This window comes from Elgaria multicarinata, chromosome 4 (assembly GCF_023053635.1).
Source record: "Elgaria multicarinata webbii isolate HBS135686 ecotype San Diego chromosome 4, rElgMul1.1.pri, whole genome shotgun sequence".
NCBI lineage: Eukaryota > Metazoa > Chordata > Lepidosauria > Squamata > Anguidae > Elgaria > Elgaria multicarinata.
Genome location: NC_086174.1, coordinates 82,176,359 through 82,193,185, shown reverse-complemented (window position 1 = coordinate 82,193,185; position 16,827 = coordinate 82,176,359). Strand labels below are relative to the sequence as shown.

Here is a 16,827-nt window from a genome sequence, read left to right as displayed (position 1 = left end):
TTTAGTGCATGGCACCCCCTAAACAAAGAGGGTTCACCACATATTGGATCTAATATTGCTGGTCATTCCAGGTTCAATTGTATCACATCTGTGAATTAATATTCAAGGTTATATAATCTGATACAATCTCCCCCCATTTGGTGCCCTCCAGATGTTTTGGATTCCACATGTCATTTGTCTTCGCCAGCATAGCCAAGGATTAGGTAAGATGGGAGTTGTGGTCCAAAACATCTGGAGGGCACCAGGTTGGGGAAGTTTGGTGTGCTATGTGTTTATCCATTTTTTAGGATGTTTTTAGGATGTTTTTATAATGTATACTATGCTTTTAATTCAGTTTTATGTATGTTATATTTATTGTTGTTCTCCGTCTCAATCCAAATAGAGAGGCGGGTAAGAAATAAAATTATTATTAGTAGTAGTATTATTATTTGCATCCCTTAGCCACTCCTTGGTACTTGCATTTAAAGCAGTTGAAAAGTGAATGTCCCTACCCTGATGATATGAGGACTGTAATCTGCATTATTGACTGTGTGTATTGCAGCAAGGGAGTGATACTTATTCCAAATTAATTAATATGGAGTACATGGGCGTAACCTTGTGCATGTGCAACTTCAGCCTAATTTCCACAGGGATGGTTTGATGTTAACTGGGTTGAGGATATATAGTAACCTTGCCTTGGGACAAAGTGAAGAAAGGATATAAATAACCAAATATGGACAGTGGGTGTCACCTCAGTTTATGCTGTCCAACCACCCCTCCCCCCACCACATTTAGGGACAGTATTTTACATCAGCTTTTTCCAACCTAGGTTTTTTGGACTGCAACTCCCATCATGCCTGACCATTTACTAGGGTTGCTGGGTCTGACAGTAGTTGTAGGCCAAAACATCTGGAAAGGACCAGATTGGGGAAGGCTTCATTATGTCTACCAGTCCCCTTGCTGACGATTCCTAATCTGACAGCTACTTGGTGTGATGCTAGGGTTGGTTTTGCATTTATCTTCCTCACGGTTTGATGAGAGATCTGCTAATTCAGAAGCACTTTTGCAAGACATGCCTATATATGGGAACTTAGCTGAAAAATCTCCAGATGCACTTAACTCCTTTTTTGGGGCAGAGCTCCAACTGAGCTGGGTTCAATGCTGTCCTAGAGGAGAACAACTGATGCATAAGGCATGCTGTTAAGATGAATGCTCTGGATGGGAATCAGTGTCAAGTAAAGACTTGGAGACATCGCATTCATTATCTCAGGGATTTGAGAGTGGGATCCCAGATCTCATCAACAGGCCCTTAATCTCTTGGATTTGTAAACCACTCTTTGATGTGTGTTGAAGGTTAAGACTGAAATTCTGACTCCAGGATGTCTCATTGCCCAGTGCACAAAACAGAGTGCAGTCTTTGTGCTTAAGATCCTGCCACAGACACGAGTTGCTTGGTAAATGCTGCCACATTCTTGCTGCTGAGTAAGTAATAATGTGGCCAGTCTTCTGGAATGTATCTGTCTGATGGGTCTTGAGAAGTTTGCTTTGGAAATAGAGATGTAAAATTTCTGGAAAAAACCATTTCCCCCCGTTTTTTTTTGTGTGTGGAAAAACTTGGGCATTTTGGGGGAAATTGAAATACTGTAATATTAGCACTTTTTACAGATTGAAAGTCACTTCGTTACTTTAGGAATATAAATGTAATTATGTCCAAGTGGCTTGGCATAAAATTATTACATTTGGTACAGTGTATTCAAACAATTATTACAAATTTAATTTACTTTTTAATTATTATTTTTTTAAAAAAATTGATAACAAATGGAGCTACAAGCTCCTGAACTGTTAGGAACACCTGAACTGTAAGGAACCTCTTTGGTTTTGCCAGTTTATGAGGAGCAGGCAAATAACAATTTTAAAAAATAACAACAGAAGAAACCACCAACATTAGTAACAAAGAAAAGTATTTATGTCTCTGCTAGTCCTCCACAGTGTCAAGCAGACATACAGCACCCATTCTGATAAAAAGAAGTTTGCAACCTAGGACTTGCTTGTCCTTGGTGCACAGAAATTCTAATAATCTGATACATTACATAGGTTTTAGAAATCATTTGGAGAAGTAAATATCTGAACACCTTGTCTTAAACATTTTATTCACCATGCTAAAATAAAACATCCCATAATCTTTTTTTTCTTCATTTTTTCTATTTTTCAGAAAAAAACCCAAAAGGCTTCAGAAAAAACAGATTCCCCCGCCCCCCCCATTTCCCCCCTGAATTTTCCCATATTTTTTTCCTTAGGCCTTCACATCTCTATTTGGAAAGGAATCTTACTAGATATCTAGCTGAGAATTCTGTCTGAAGAAGAGTTCTCTGGAGCTCAGATAGCGTGCACACTGCTTCAGCACCACTGGTGCAGTTGTACTACCTATTTTTAAACACCAACAGTTACACCACAAGAAAAAATACAAAGGGAATGACTGAAGTCTTTCAGAGAGAACAATGACACCTGAAAATGAACAAGAAACCAAATAAGGCACTAGAAGGATATTGCAATTTGTTTCCTATCTCAGACCCATGCAGTTCTGCAATATGCACATGCCATTATAATTACTGCAGAGGTGGGGTGGTTGCTTCCTGCTTGTTATGTAGCCAAAGTATATTGCACCACAGTTATGGTGGTGTCAAGACAGCATGATCCAGCTCCTTTGTACAGCACCCAATAGTCAATGAGTGGGCAACCTGTGGTGGTTTTGTCCAACCACTCCCATCAGCCCTAGTTGGGATAATCAATGGTGACGGCTGATGGGAGTTGTAGGCCAAAACATCTGGAGGGCCACAAGCTCCCATCTTTGAATCTTTAGGGCACATTGGTGGTGCAGAGGTTGACAAACCAGTTGACAGTCTTGGTTGCTATTAAGCAGTTTTAGTGAGACTGTGGCCATTGCTAGACGAGGGTTTAGCCCGGGCTGAAACCTGGGCTCACCCCTGTGCATGCAGATGACGCACAGGGGATCCCAGGGTCAGGCCGGGCTAAACCCCCCCTTGTCCCGGGATAACCGGATCCACTTGCGGCCTGGTTTTTCTGCAGCCCTGGGCTGAGCCCGTGGCTGCAGAAAGTCTAGCTGGTTCCATGGCTTTTCCCGGCTACGCAGCTTACTCGTGAGTAGCCGGGAGAAGCCGTGCACTGGGCACAGCGCTCCATAGGAGCGCTGTGGCCATCAGGCCGGGGGCGAGGGAATCGCGGAGGGGGGAGAGAGATGGGGCCAAGGGGGGAAGAGCGGACCTAGCAGGAGAGTTGGGGGTGCGGAAGAGCGGAGCCAGGGTGGGGAGATCGTGGCCGGGGTGGTGGTGGAGGGGGCATTGGACATGGCAAGTGGACGGGTGAGCAGACAGGCGAGCAGGTGGGCGAGCAAGGGAGTGAGCAGGCGAGCAAGTGGGTGAGCAAGGGGGCGAGCGGGTGAGCAAGCGGGTAAGCAAGGGGACGAGCGAGTGGGGGGGCGAGCGGGGGGCATCAGACATTGTGGTGGAGAATCGGGGGCAGGGGGAGCTGGAAACCCTTTATTTTTTAAAAAAATGACTTAGCTTTTCGTTGGTGCGCTCCTGTGCACATGGCCCCTTTAACTTTTTTTTTAAAATGGAGGATGCGACGGGGCTCTCCTTTCCCCGTCGCGTCTGAGGTGTGGAAAGGAGCGACAGCCCGTGCTACTTCTAGCGCGGGCTGGTTGCTCCTCCCACACGGATTCTGAGGTAGGTCTAGCAAGGCCCTGTGTCAATCACTGCTTTATAATCTATTGTAAAGTGCCTTGGAAATGGCTAACTGAAGTAAAATTGTAGTATTAAAATGTATTAAAATAAAAATAAAACTTATGGATTTGGGGTTACTGCTTTTATACAACTGTAAAATTGAATTGGTATGCTGGGGAAAATAATATCTTCCATTCTAGATCCACCTAGAAAACTGATGTGTTGTTGACAGAGGCTGTAATGGTCACCTGACACATTATGTTGGAATTAGCTTCCATGTAGGAGATCTATCAAGGCTTGAATGGACATGGTGCCCTCCATGAGTCCCCAGTGGGGTTGTCTGGTGGCTCTGCTCGGCTAATTTATGGTAGGTAGCTTCTCCTCCAATCAGCACAGTGTAGCCACTATTTTAATTTTCTTTAAATGCCTTGGGGCACCAGACATAATGCCACTCTGGCTCATTGTGGGAAATTTAAAATGGTGGCTTGAAATTGCCCAAGTCAGGCAGCAGTGCCAGTGGGCCACCCTGGGGCACTGGATCCTCAGCAGCAGTCTGAAGATGCTGAGTGATGACACTGGCCCTGTATCATATGACTATAAATTATCCCAGTCTAACTTAACAAAGCTGCCAATTGCTAGCTCATTTGCAACAGAAGTATTACAGTGAAACGTGCAAAACTGAACCAGTGAGAAATATTGTTTCACAAGCTCTGTGAAGCCAAAAGAGTTATAAAACATTGTTGAGTAAACAAAATTGGTTTATTCTACACCCATGTCATTGTACTCTGTCCTTAGTGGATGGGAGGATAATTATTCTTTCTGGAATCTTTTACAAATCTTGAGAAGCATCAATACATTCTCATCCATGATAATTCCACCCCACCCTAGGCCTAATGGTCCCAAGTATCTTTGTTTTCCATGAAATAATGAGCAAGTAGGGTACTTGGCTATATAGCTCAAATCAGCCCACTAAGCTGACTAATTGAATTGGGATACAGTGCTACTTACATTTCTTTCTTTCTTTTTGTGTGCACAGTAGGCCATAAAACCTTTATGAGGTATGGACTTTGATCTCTGTAAAGTGAGTCATTCAATATCTTGACACAGGTGTTGCTGATCTACAGCATGGGAGAAAAGCATGAAAGATGGCAACATATGACCGAAATGTAAAAGTATAGATATAAAAATAGGACAAAATGTAAGAGCCTTGCTGAATCAGATCAAGGTTCCATCTTGTCCAGCATTCTGTTCACACAGCTGCCTGTCAGAAATGCAGGATATGAGTGCAATAGTAGGATATGAGTGCAATAGCGCCAGTTGCTTGTTCCCCAGCAACTGGTGTACATAGGCATACCACATCTGGTACTAGAGGTAGCATATAGCCATCAGGACTAGTAGCCCTTGATAGCCCTATCCTCCATGAATTTGTCCAATCCCCCTTTTAAACCATTTAAATTGGTGGTCATTGGGACATCTTGTAGTAGTGAATTCCATAGTTTAACTATGCACTGTGTGAATAATTACTTCCTTTTATCTGTCCTGAATCTTCCACCAAGCAGTTTCATGGGATGACCCTGGGTTCTAATATTACGGGAGAGGGAGAAAAATGTCTCCCTATCCATATTCTCCACACCATGCGCAATTTCGTACACCTCTATCATGCCTCCTGTTACTGTTTTTTTCGAAGCTAAAAAGTAAGAGACGTTGTACTCTTTCCTGATAGGGGAGTTGCTCCAGCCCCTTGATCATTTTGGTTGGTTTTTTTTCCCCCTGTACCCTTTCCAACTTGTCAGCTGAACCTGTTTAGGTACAGTTATCAGAACTGTACACTGTATTCCAAGTGTGGTTGTGCCATAGATGATATCCAATGGATATCTAAGTAAAGGCTATATTTTATATCTTCAAAAGAATGGGGGAATCTGCTATGATTGTTCCTTTGTCCCAATAGTATGAAATCTGTTCGCACTATACCTAACAGGAAGTAATCCCATTAAGTCTGCAAGTCTCCGCCAAGAGGATCAAATCTTCCCCATCTTAGACTTTTACTTTGACAGACACTTGGCTTTAATGTCATGCCAACTTTCACTCCCTTCACCACGCTCTGGGAACATCCAGCCTTTTGCAGAGTTCTGAAAAACATGAAATCTTGCTCACTGTTTTGGTTGGTCTGTTAATTAAGTTATTAGCCTACCATAGACTTTGGATTATTTTCTCTTATGGACCACCATGGCTATCTATGCCTTTTCTATATTGGAGGAGCATGAATGGACCAGTGCAGTTTCTTTTCTATTAAAATTTAAATTATCTTCTATTACAAACGTTAAGTAGAAAAACATCCAAACTCCCTGTATATTGTCAAGCAATGGTCTGTTATGACCGCTTCCAAAGAAAATGCATGAATATGTAATGTATTCTAGAAGCGGATAAAGCCTTGGGATCAGACAAAAGAGTATTATGAAGTTTAGTGTGCCTGTGGTACAACGGAATTTGGTATGTTCGGTGTATTAATATAAGATGTTCTATATTTTAGAAGTTTCCACTGGGGCTCTGGGATACCAGAGGTTGTTTCATGGCTGGGCCACTCCTGATGTAGTGTTTTAGGCTTGTAAACAGATATTTTGAAAGTAATGATTTGATGAACACCACATAGTAATTAGTCATCCATGATCTATCATGAATGACATCCACAAACTGTTATAGTGTTCATTCAATGTGTGGGGCTCAACTGAGCATAGAACTCTGGATTGGAAGAGGCCCACAGTATTTTATTTTTGAATCAAATGATTGGGAGTTTTGATACCTACCACTTCAGCATATTTGACAAAATGCTGGTGTTGCGTGTGTAGTGTGTTGACCAGGAGTAATATCATGTTGCTATATTAATAATTACATACCAAGGTTGGCATATCTGAAAAGAGCAAAATGATCTGGCAAACTAGAAGGGGGAGAGAACTCTGGTTGTGTTTCAGAGATTAAACATTTCAGCTAATGTGTGTCACATGAACATGCAAAATCTTCAGTTAATTGTGGCATGCATTCCTAGTAACATGGGGTCTCTTGGGAGAATGATTCTCTGCAAAAGATACTGTTCTCCTAGCAGGAAGCCTGCAGAGGTCACCCGTTGCTGCTTCTAGGAAACAGAAAGATGTTGGGAGATTTGATAACAGATTTCCCATGCTCTGTGTAGTGTGGCCCTTAAACAACAGTACTAGAATATTTCTATTTTAGAATTGACAGAAAGTAAATCCCATCATTTTTGTTTTTTAAAATTATTTCCAATTTTGGATTATAACTCCCATCAGCCCCAATAGCCCCATTTGCCTATTCCCCCCCCCCCAAAAAAAGTTTGAAGCAGTGAAAGCAGAAGCACTAAAGCTGCAGGAACAATAAGTTAATAGTGTTTGCTTTTGTGCAAGTCAAGTGCTCTGATCTCTTTGGGAAGAAAGCAGTGTTAGAAGAATGCTAATACAAGAGCAGGGGGTAGGGAACCCAGTGCCTCCCTGATGTTTTGGATTACAACTCCTGTAACCCTTGACCATTTGGCCATAATGGCTGGGTTGATGGGAGTTGAAGTCTGAAATATATGGAGGGTGCTAGGTTGTCTAACCCTGTACTAGAGTGATGCAAGTCAAAAGATCTATATGATATATCTTATTTCTTCTCTCTGCTGAACTTGGCATGTGGACTCCCTTTTTGTGGTTTCTGCTCTTAGATATGTCAGCTATTAGATAACTGCCTGCTTCTGCAGGCAAAAGAGTTGTAATTTCCTAATATACACGTTAATGTTTATTCACAGTGACTGGCAATGATTCATCCAAAATTATCTTGTTCTTTTTGGTAGAAATCACACAACCCCTACTAATAATTTTGGGGTGGGTCCACTTTAGCTGCTTACAGGACTTGGCCCTTCAGCATATTGTTTGGTGAAGTAGAAGTAATAGTTTTACCCCTGTCAGAAGTCAATCCTGAGTTGTTAAAGATCAAAGTAGGCTGAAAGGCATACAGATGTTTCACATAGGAGAAACTGCCAAATGCTAGCAATGACAGGTTTTATGCTGTTTGTCTTCTGCAAATACACAGCAAATAGGTGGCAAGATGGATGGGTGGGGGTGACTATTTCAGAGTTCTGATGTGTGGTTGCCCATAATATTCCATATGCGGTTGCCAAAAGGGGGGATATACACATGGCACAAAATCAGCCCTTGGGAAGCCGCTACTCTGGGACTGGTTTCAGCCGTGTGAAGTGGTCTTCATCATGTGCTTACTGCTATTGCATATGAATCATAGAATAGTCGAGTTGGAAGGGGCCTATAAGGCCATCGAGTCCAACCCCCTGCTCAATGCAGGAATCCACCTTAAAGCATCCCTGACAGATGGTTGTCCAGCTGCCACTTGAATACATCCCACTTATCCGAAAAGTGATTTCTGCATGGGCTTGTTTGCTTCTTTCCTTTTCTTAAGGCAGGACCTTATTCTGGCTTAGAATGTAACACTCCTGAAACTTTTATATGCCACTTGTGTACAGCTCAGGTTAATCATCTGGGAATTGATGTTGCTGACAGTGGAGAAGGGAATTCATAGGCCTGGCTTTCATGTAATGACAGCCAATCAGTAAAAAAACCATGATGGGTTGTCATCCTCAAGTGGGGATGAGTAGCAGTGTTGCCTGCCACCTCTGCTATTACTACACAACCCACAAGCAGTTTCTTTATATTTTGTGGAATGTGACATCTGAATCCAGAGTACGGGGTTGTTTAGTCCCTAAACAACATAGCGGTGTAGGTTTGGAATCATGTTCCAGAACAAAGAAGCTGATCATGAGTTGTAAGAGAAACATGGAAGTGGTGTGTGCACTGCAGGCAGTATGCCTGCTTGTCCCTGCTTGTGCATGACAACCCAGCAGTTTTTTTAACTGATGGGTTGTTATGTGTGAACAGGCCTTCTGCTCAGTGATAATTAGTTCACACAGGAAGAAAACACACTAAACCCAATGCAATGGGATACCTCTCCCCCTCTCTGTGTGCAGTATTGCTGCTTTTAAAACTTGATTTTGCTCTGACTTTTATACTGCCTGTTTGGTGCATTCTCTTCCCCTCCTTATTGTTTTATTATGATTTTATTAGAATGTAAGCCTATGCGGCAGGGTCTTGCTATTTATTGTTTTACTCTGTACAGCACCATGTACATTGATGGTGCTATATAAATAAATAATAATAATAATAATAATAATAATAATAATATTGCTGCACTTTCAATTTTACATTAAAGCAGAAAACCATGCAAATGTGCCCTTAAGTTATTCAACATCTCTAAATGCTTCAAAGCCGCCTTTGATGCACAATTTCATTTATTTATTTATTTATTTATTACATTTCTATACCGCCCAATAGCCGAAGCTCTCTGGGCGGTTCACAAGTGTTCTTTCTTCTTCATACCAAAGTTTTCAAAGTCTGCTTCAGTAACAAGATGGCAGTTTACATGCAACAGTTCATCTTGGCATCTTATATAAAAATACAGTACTGTAAGGCTTATTACTTATGATCTACCATACCGATTTTGTTCATTTTTGCCCTAAACTGAAGCTTGGGGAGTATAGATGTTCAGAAAATTTTGGTAGTTCAAAAAGTTCAAAGCTTGAGGTTTAATAGCCAAACATTATGTTTCTGGGCCTTGGTCAGGAGCTTGAGGCGGTTGGGGAACTACAGGTCCCACATAGCTCCACACTGTGCAGGCACACAGGGAGAAAAACACCACGGTGAAGATAGAGGGAGCCTGCTCTTGGAGAGGCCATAAGGACAACAGGGATGGAGGTGGAACTCGTGGCAAATGCTCTAAAGCAGCAGTGGAGGAGGAGGAGAAGTGCCCTTAGGAAAAACCTGGTTTTAACATGTGGGTGAACAGGGAGAGTAGGTTTGAGGCCTGAGGGGGAAGAAGCAAATGTTGTTCAGCAGTGACAGGTGTGAGGAAGTGAGGGCCAAAAGTCTCCGTTGCATTGAAGGAAAGTAAACTCTATACAGCTTCTGAAGGACTGACATAGTGGGAGTCAAGGAACAGCACGTTTTGTCTTCAGACTACTAGCGCCCATGATGACATGGGCTTCATACTAGTATGGTAAGAATGCATGTAGTGTCTTGTTTTGGCCTCACAGACATTAAAGAAGAACAATTTTGGCCCCAATGCTAATGAGTGCTTACTTTTAAACCTTCACGTAACATTTTCTTTGGAACTGTGCAGTATCATTTTTTACTCCATGAGGGGTGATAAGCTAAGGAAAAGGTGAATCTGGAGAAGAGGGAAATCCATAGTTTCAGACCAAAATAACCTTGAAGGAGCTAAAATTGAGTGTGGGGGCAGATAGAATGGTATGAATGATTAAGTAGCTGCAAGAGCTGAAGATCTAAAAAGAAGATTAGAACAGTACAGTTACACTCATCCAAATGGTCAGGGTGACACGTCAAACAATTGAGCAATCTCAGAGATATGAGAGTGGTTTTTCTTTCTTTTTCTTTTTTCATGCAGAAATACACTGACATAGGATTTCATGAGGGCTATCCATTAAACACTGGCAAGATTGTGTTTTGGTTAACCAATGCTTGAATAGTGGCTGCTCCGAAAGTAGATTTTTATGTTGGAAGTAAGGAAGAGAAGGATACTTCCTGATGAGGGGCTTCTGTCACCAACAGCCGAGTGACGTTGTGAGGTTATTCCAGCATTTTCCCCCTTAAGGTATTTTTTTCCCTGATCAGAAAAAAGATGGACTTAGGCCTTAGCTAGACCAGGTTTTATCCCGGGGCAAACCCTGGGATCATCCCTGTGCATCCAGATGACGCATGGGGGATCCCGGGATCAAGGAGGGATCATCTCTCCCTTGCCCCAGGATACAGCCCTCCCCTTTGGGCCCACTTTTTCTGTGGTCTCGGGCTGAGCCTGATATCGCGGAATGTGTGGCCTATTTTCACGGGTTTACCCAGCTCCGCAAGATTCCTCGCGCGGAGCCATGAGCCGTGCATGGAGGCGCTGCGCCCATCAGGGGTAGGGTGGGGGAAGCGGAGAAAGTAGTTGAAATTAAAAAAACCTTACCTTTGTGCATGACCGTTCGTGCGCTCCTCTTCCTTTAAACAAACGGAGGAGGGATCTCGCATTAATCGCAACATGAGATCTTCCCTCCTCCGTCCCGGACTTTCAGGTAAGTCTAGCTAAGGCCTAAGTGGTGGGAAAACACAGGAAGGTTATAAACCTCTGGACCCCCTGTAAAATTTCATGAATAGCGCTGTGATTGAAGCCTCGTCTCGAAGCACCCGAAGACATTTTTCAATAAAAAACCAAGAGGAAGACAAAGCGTGTGAGTGGCTCAGATAACACTTATAAGGGAGCAAGAGTATGAAGGATGAAAAGCTGAAGACACCTAGAGAACAGGGAGAGGATGCAGAACAGCAAAGTACAGGTGTAGAATAAACATATCCCTGTGGCTGGCACTATAGGTATATCACCCATGTGCTGCATGTCTCCTAAAAATACTTTTTGGGGGGCGGGGGGGGGCGGGGGGGGGGAAAGAAATGTGAGGCTGGGTTGGGAAATGATGACCAAATCTATGTTGGTTTTGTTATTTTATCAGTCTTTACCTGAAAGAGCTTCCTAACTGTGCAACTGAAGTGCTCTCTGCCAAGCATGAAAAAGTGTTCCCCTGCTTCTCTAATCACCTGGGCACGATCTACCCTACTGTGAATAGTTTATAACAGAAGTGACAACTGTTGGGGCCCAGGACACATTCCATATACAGTTTTCAAACCGTTTTCAAAGTGTCATATCCTGCTTGGTGTAGATCTGTCAGTGCCCATAATCATTATGGCACAATGTTTACAGCCTGATGTTTTCCATTTTCCTCCCACATAGAGGAAGTAGTAAGGGGACAGAGACTCATGCGTAAAACACAAAAGTTTGTTCCAATACAAGCATGGATAAAAATACATTTCACAGTAAAACCAGACATTTACCTCTTCCAAAACCTCAAAACCAACTCTAGAATGTTTCTTCCAGTGCTCTACATCAGTACGACTCTATATTGAAATCTTGCTCAAGAATCCCTGGAAGTTACAATGCATGGGATGGTCAACTGGTACTTTTTTAATAATAATAAAAAATACAACTTTTAAAAACAGTTTCATTGGTTTTCAGGGTCCCCCCCCCTGTAATGTCATTGCTTTGCCTTTTAAAAGTATTTTAATTTTTTTTAAAGGTTAAAGTGCTTTTATGTATGGGCTTGAAGACATATAAGCTCAAACTACAACTTACACAGGTTTTTTCCTCCACTGCCCCCCCCCCCCCAACTTCAAAACTGCTTGAACTGGTTGTATCTGAATGAAAGAACACATTTCAGTGGATTTTAATTTCAAAGCTATTATAGGGTTGCAGGTTTGGTCGTTGATGCTCTTTTCCATGGCATGGGTACATTATATAGAAGTACAGCTATGTAGTGTAAGAGGCATCGTGGAGATATACTTTAAAAACAACAACAACAACAAAAAAAACACCTGCAGATGTCAGAGCAAGAGCAGTGACTTCACCTGACGTGGCAATGCAATTTGATTCAAATCTTTGGTTCAATTCTGCATTGGTTATAGTTAAAAATGCTGTGATTCCTCTGAATTTGTGCACATTCAGATATGGTTCTCTTGCTTCATAGAGCAATTTGTGTACACAAAGCTTTGCACACACAGGTTTGGTCTGGCCATTGAAATAAAGGTAATTCATGTACATATCTAATCTTCATCACCAGAGCAGATAACATGATTGATTGGGGACTGTAAAACCCCTAAACAACTCAAACTTTCCCATTACATTATGAACATAAAATGGTATGTCTTAGGTAAGTTTATAGTATCTTGCACAGAAACCATGTTTGATATGGAACGAATCATAGAATCATAGAATAGCAGAGTTGGAAGGGGCCTACAAGCCCATCGAGTCCAATCCCGAGTCCCAACTCGAGTCCAACCCTGAGTCCAAATAATATGATGGTGTTTTTGTTTTTGTTTTGTTTTAGGAGAAGCAGTTAGTATTCTCTTTCATGAGATTATATGTAATGTTAGCCCCCTGTGGTATTTGCTCAAGAATCCAATTATAGAGTACATCTTAGCCATTCCCAGACTACTAGCGGTTGGCTGCAGTCTCCTCCCACTCCAACTGATTGCTTGTTATCTTGAAGACTTGCCTGAAGAAATACAAAAGAATGAAGGTAGAACTAACCTGAATTAAGTTCAGTTAATTTCCCAGTTGTAATTCCTAATTGGAGTTTGAGGAATTTTGAATGTTTGGATATGTAGGTGGAGAACGGACAGGAAGGGGAATTGCCTCCGGCTTCCTCTTTTGTCTTTGAGGATAATTCATAATGAACATCACACATCTTGACCACCACATCAAGATTCCGAAAAACGTTGAAAAGTGTATACAGTTTTTGGGGAAGACATCAACTGTGCAATTAGTTCTTGCACGAGGAGCTTGTTTTTCTTTTGACATTATGCAGATGTGTGGAATGCAAACTAATTACATTTCATCTTCTGTAATTTTGAATATTGAAAGCCCCAAATTTGTGCTGCTTGTTGTGAGTACTGGGCCAATACGCAAGCACATCCCTATTGAAAGTTGCTAGCATACTGTCAACAGGAAAATTACATTATTGATAATTAACTATTTTAATTCCAAATAGGACTGGTGTTTCACAGCAGATACTCATTCTGATTATTTATTAAATAATAATTAACTACACTGTTTATCCCAGAAAATGAATGGTTATGAGCATTTTTCAGAAAGATTAATCTCCAGTTTGATTTGTTCTTTGAGATGCTCTTGATCTTTTCCAGTTGATCATTCATATGGCTATAGTTTCTTTCAAGTTCCAGGTATTGTGCACTGGTCCCGGGTCCTCCCACCCCACTCCCCAACCAACTTGTGAACACAAGAATATTTTTGTAATGTTCTGAGGTTTGCGCTGCTGTGAACTTGCCTGTGTGTGGTTGCTTAAGAACCCAAAATGACATGAATCAGTGCAGCTCATTCTGTAAGACTTCCTGACCACAGGAAAGGATTCATACTTTCTCCAGACCATATTGTGGTGACTGCTCATTAAGATGAGTTGTATCCATTGTAATGTGAAACTATTCACATGTGGCAGTTAGAGAGGTGATGTTTAGGCATTGCCCAGTTTTTTTGTAAACTGTCTGGGCCCTTAGATTTTAACTCTTGCTACAAGTGAACTATAAATACATCAAATTTGGTTGTCTAGCTTTTCTGGAAGATCATGTGAGAGTTTTGATATGCTCGTCTTCCTTCATGAATAAAAGCTCCTATTTATAATCAAATCAAATCAATCTTTCTGACTACACTTGGCACCACCCACTCATGTTCTGTGCTCATGACATCCCCCTGCAATTCAGTGGGACAATTTTGTTGGTTTAGTCTTAGAAATTTGCAATTTCCCTATTCTGATTGAAGAAAAACATTTTGGTGAGGATTGGAAAACCCAGGTTGTGACTTAAGTTCATCCTGTGTCTGCACCACTGAAAATACCAAATGTCTTAGAACATGAGAGTAAAGCGACCATTGTTGGAGTGGATCAGGCCTCCCAAAGTTGAAGTGCCAGGACTGTGTGATGAGCAGGGATGATCATATCATCTGCCCCACCCCCACTCCCAGTTTTTTTGGGGAAATTGACTTCCCTCAGCAAAAATATATTCTGAACTATTCCTGTTGTAATGCAAAGTGGCTTGATTTTGAACAGGCAAGTAAGACCCATTAGTTTTACAAAAGATCTACACTTGATAGAGATTAAAACTGCTAGATCTGGTTTGCTAACTTTGAAATGTCTTTCTCCCTAGCAGTGGAAAAATAAATTCTTGGAAAATCTTGAGCTGGTGGTTTTGTACTGTTTGGGGACAAGTTGTCTCACTCCCTTTCCCTTTCTTATGCAATCTCAGGTCTCCCAGCCAAAGTCCAACCTCCTAACCACTACACTGGCTTTTTTGGCCAGTTCACTATCATCTGATCCCCATAAATTAGGTATTATGCTGTGTACTGTTGCATAGGGGTTAGGACTATGGCAACTGTCATGGTTAATTTATTTTTTAATTTTATTTGTAACATTTATATACCACTGAATATAATAAAATATCTCATTGGTTTGCAGCATTAAAATACAATATTAACTCATAGCATAAAAACACAGCATTAAAACACTTCCAACAACAATAAAACTGCAGTAAAATAGAGTGGCATAATTAAATTACTTAAGGCCCAGGGAAACCTGGGTGAACAAGTATATCTTGAGGAGGCATTTGAATGATGACATATTTTCTGCCCTCCCAAACTACACAAGGGAGGGTTTTCCAAACGGTGGGTGCCACTACAGAGAAGGCTCACCAACTGGGTACTTCATGGGGACATCCCGTCCACTTCGGAATGACCAGCAAGACCTCCTCTGTTGATCTTAAAAGTCGCCTGGGTATATATAAAGGAAGGCAGTCTGCTAGGTATCCTGGTCCTGCAGTTCAAAATTTATCACTACACTGCTGGACATGACAGAATTAACACTTGACTGGTTGAATGGCAGAACTGAGTGGCTCCCTTTGTGTTTGTAAAATGGGGAGAAGATGACTGAGAGCCAGTGTGGTGTAGTGGCTAAAGTGTCGGACTGGGAGTCAGGAGATCTGGGTTCTAATCCCCACTCAGCCATGGAAACCCACTGGGTGACTTTGGGCCAGTCACAGACTCTCAGGCCAATGCAGCCCACAGAGTTGTGGAGAAGAGAAGGATTATGTATGGGTTCCTTGGAGTTCGCAGGATATAAATGAAATGATACATACATACATAACTGCAACCACTCTATGGCTATGACATTGCTGCTTAAGTTTCTTCTCCTAAGCCTGTGATACTTAACATTATGGCACTTCTGCCATATAATGGGCTGAACTCTTATCCCAATGTAATGTGCCTCAAAGCAAGAATATGCACAATACTTTTCTTGTTCGAGTTTCCCACTTCTATACATTACACAACTCTATGATCTAAGATTTAATAACTACATGCAGATCATGCCTCAATTTAGTATATATTTTTTACTCTGGTTTTCTTAGGAAAAGGTGTTTTTATTGTTTAATTCACTGAGGCCGTAGCTAGACCTAAGGTTTATCCCAGGATTGTCCTGGGGTCAAACCTGTTCATCTAAGTGCCACACAGGGCATCCAGCGCTCAGGCAGGGACGAACCTGGATGATCCTGGGATAAACCTTAGGTCTAGCCGTGGCCTGAATTGCTAGGCTTCCTCCTCTTGCCATTAGAGTTCAGCCAGCAGTAATTTCAGGATCGACACAAGCAGTTAATAGGCAGTGGCCAAAAAAAGAACAGTTTCTTTTTTTAACCTTCAGTTGTAGGATAAAACTTTAAATGATGGCCTCAGCCTAATCCTAAGGAACAGGGTTGTGAAGTGCAGATGCCTGGCTGGCATCTGGAAGCAGTAAATGTGTAGTTTTTACATAATGCCAGGAACCTTTATTTACGTACGTGCTGGTAGATGTCCAGTTGTACATTTCATTATTTCTCAGTTGGCCAGAACTATGTCTGGCTTTGTGTTCTTGCTGTCAAAACAGCAGCCACCTGTTCAATTCCTCCATTGCCCCTTATCATGTGTAGAACAGCTCACTACAGGGCCATGCAGAAGCACCAGGAGTTCTTGGTGTGATAACCTCATTGACAAGGCAGATGGATAAGGGGGAGGGCATTCTCTCAAGTATCCTGGTCCCAAGTTGTTTAGGGCTTTGTACACTAGTAGCAAAAACTTAAACCTGGCCCAGTAGCGAATAGGCAGCCAGTGCAATTCCTTCAGCAAAGGAGTTACTTGCTGAAAAGGGGCAGCTCCTGACAACACTTGAGCTGCTGCATTCTGCACTAGCTGCAGCTTCTGGACCAGCCTTAAGGGCAGCCCCACATAGAGCACGTTGTTGGATCCTGGAATGGATCTTGGTTATGTTTTCCATTGCTTTGTTAATTGCTGAGGATCTGGAGGAACAGAGGACTCACCTGGACATTAAGTGTCATAATTGAATAGTTGTCTA

General features: G+C 41.9%; 1 protein-coding gene across 1 annotated transcript in view; it reads left to right on the top strand.

Annotated features, from left to right (window-relative positions):
• The window catches only part of ENPP1 (ectonucleotide pyrophosphatase/phosphodiesterase 1), a 52,957-nt gene that overhangs the window by 961 nt on the left and 35,169 nt on the right, over positions 1 to 16,827 (top strand). The window lies entirely within an intron of this gene.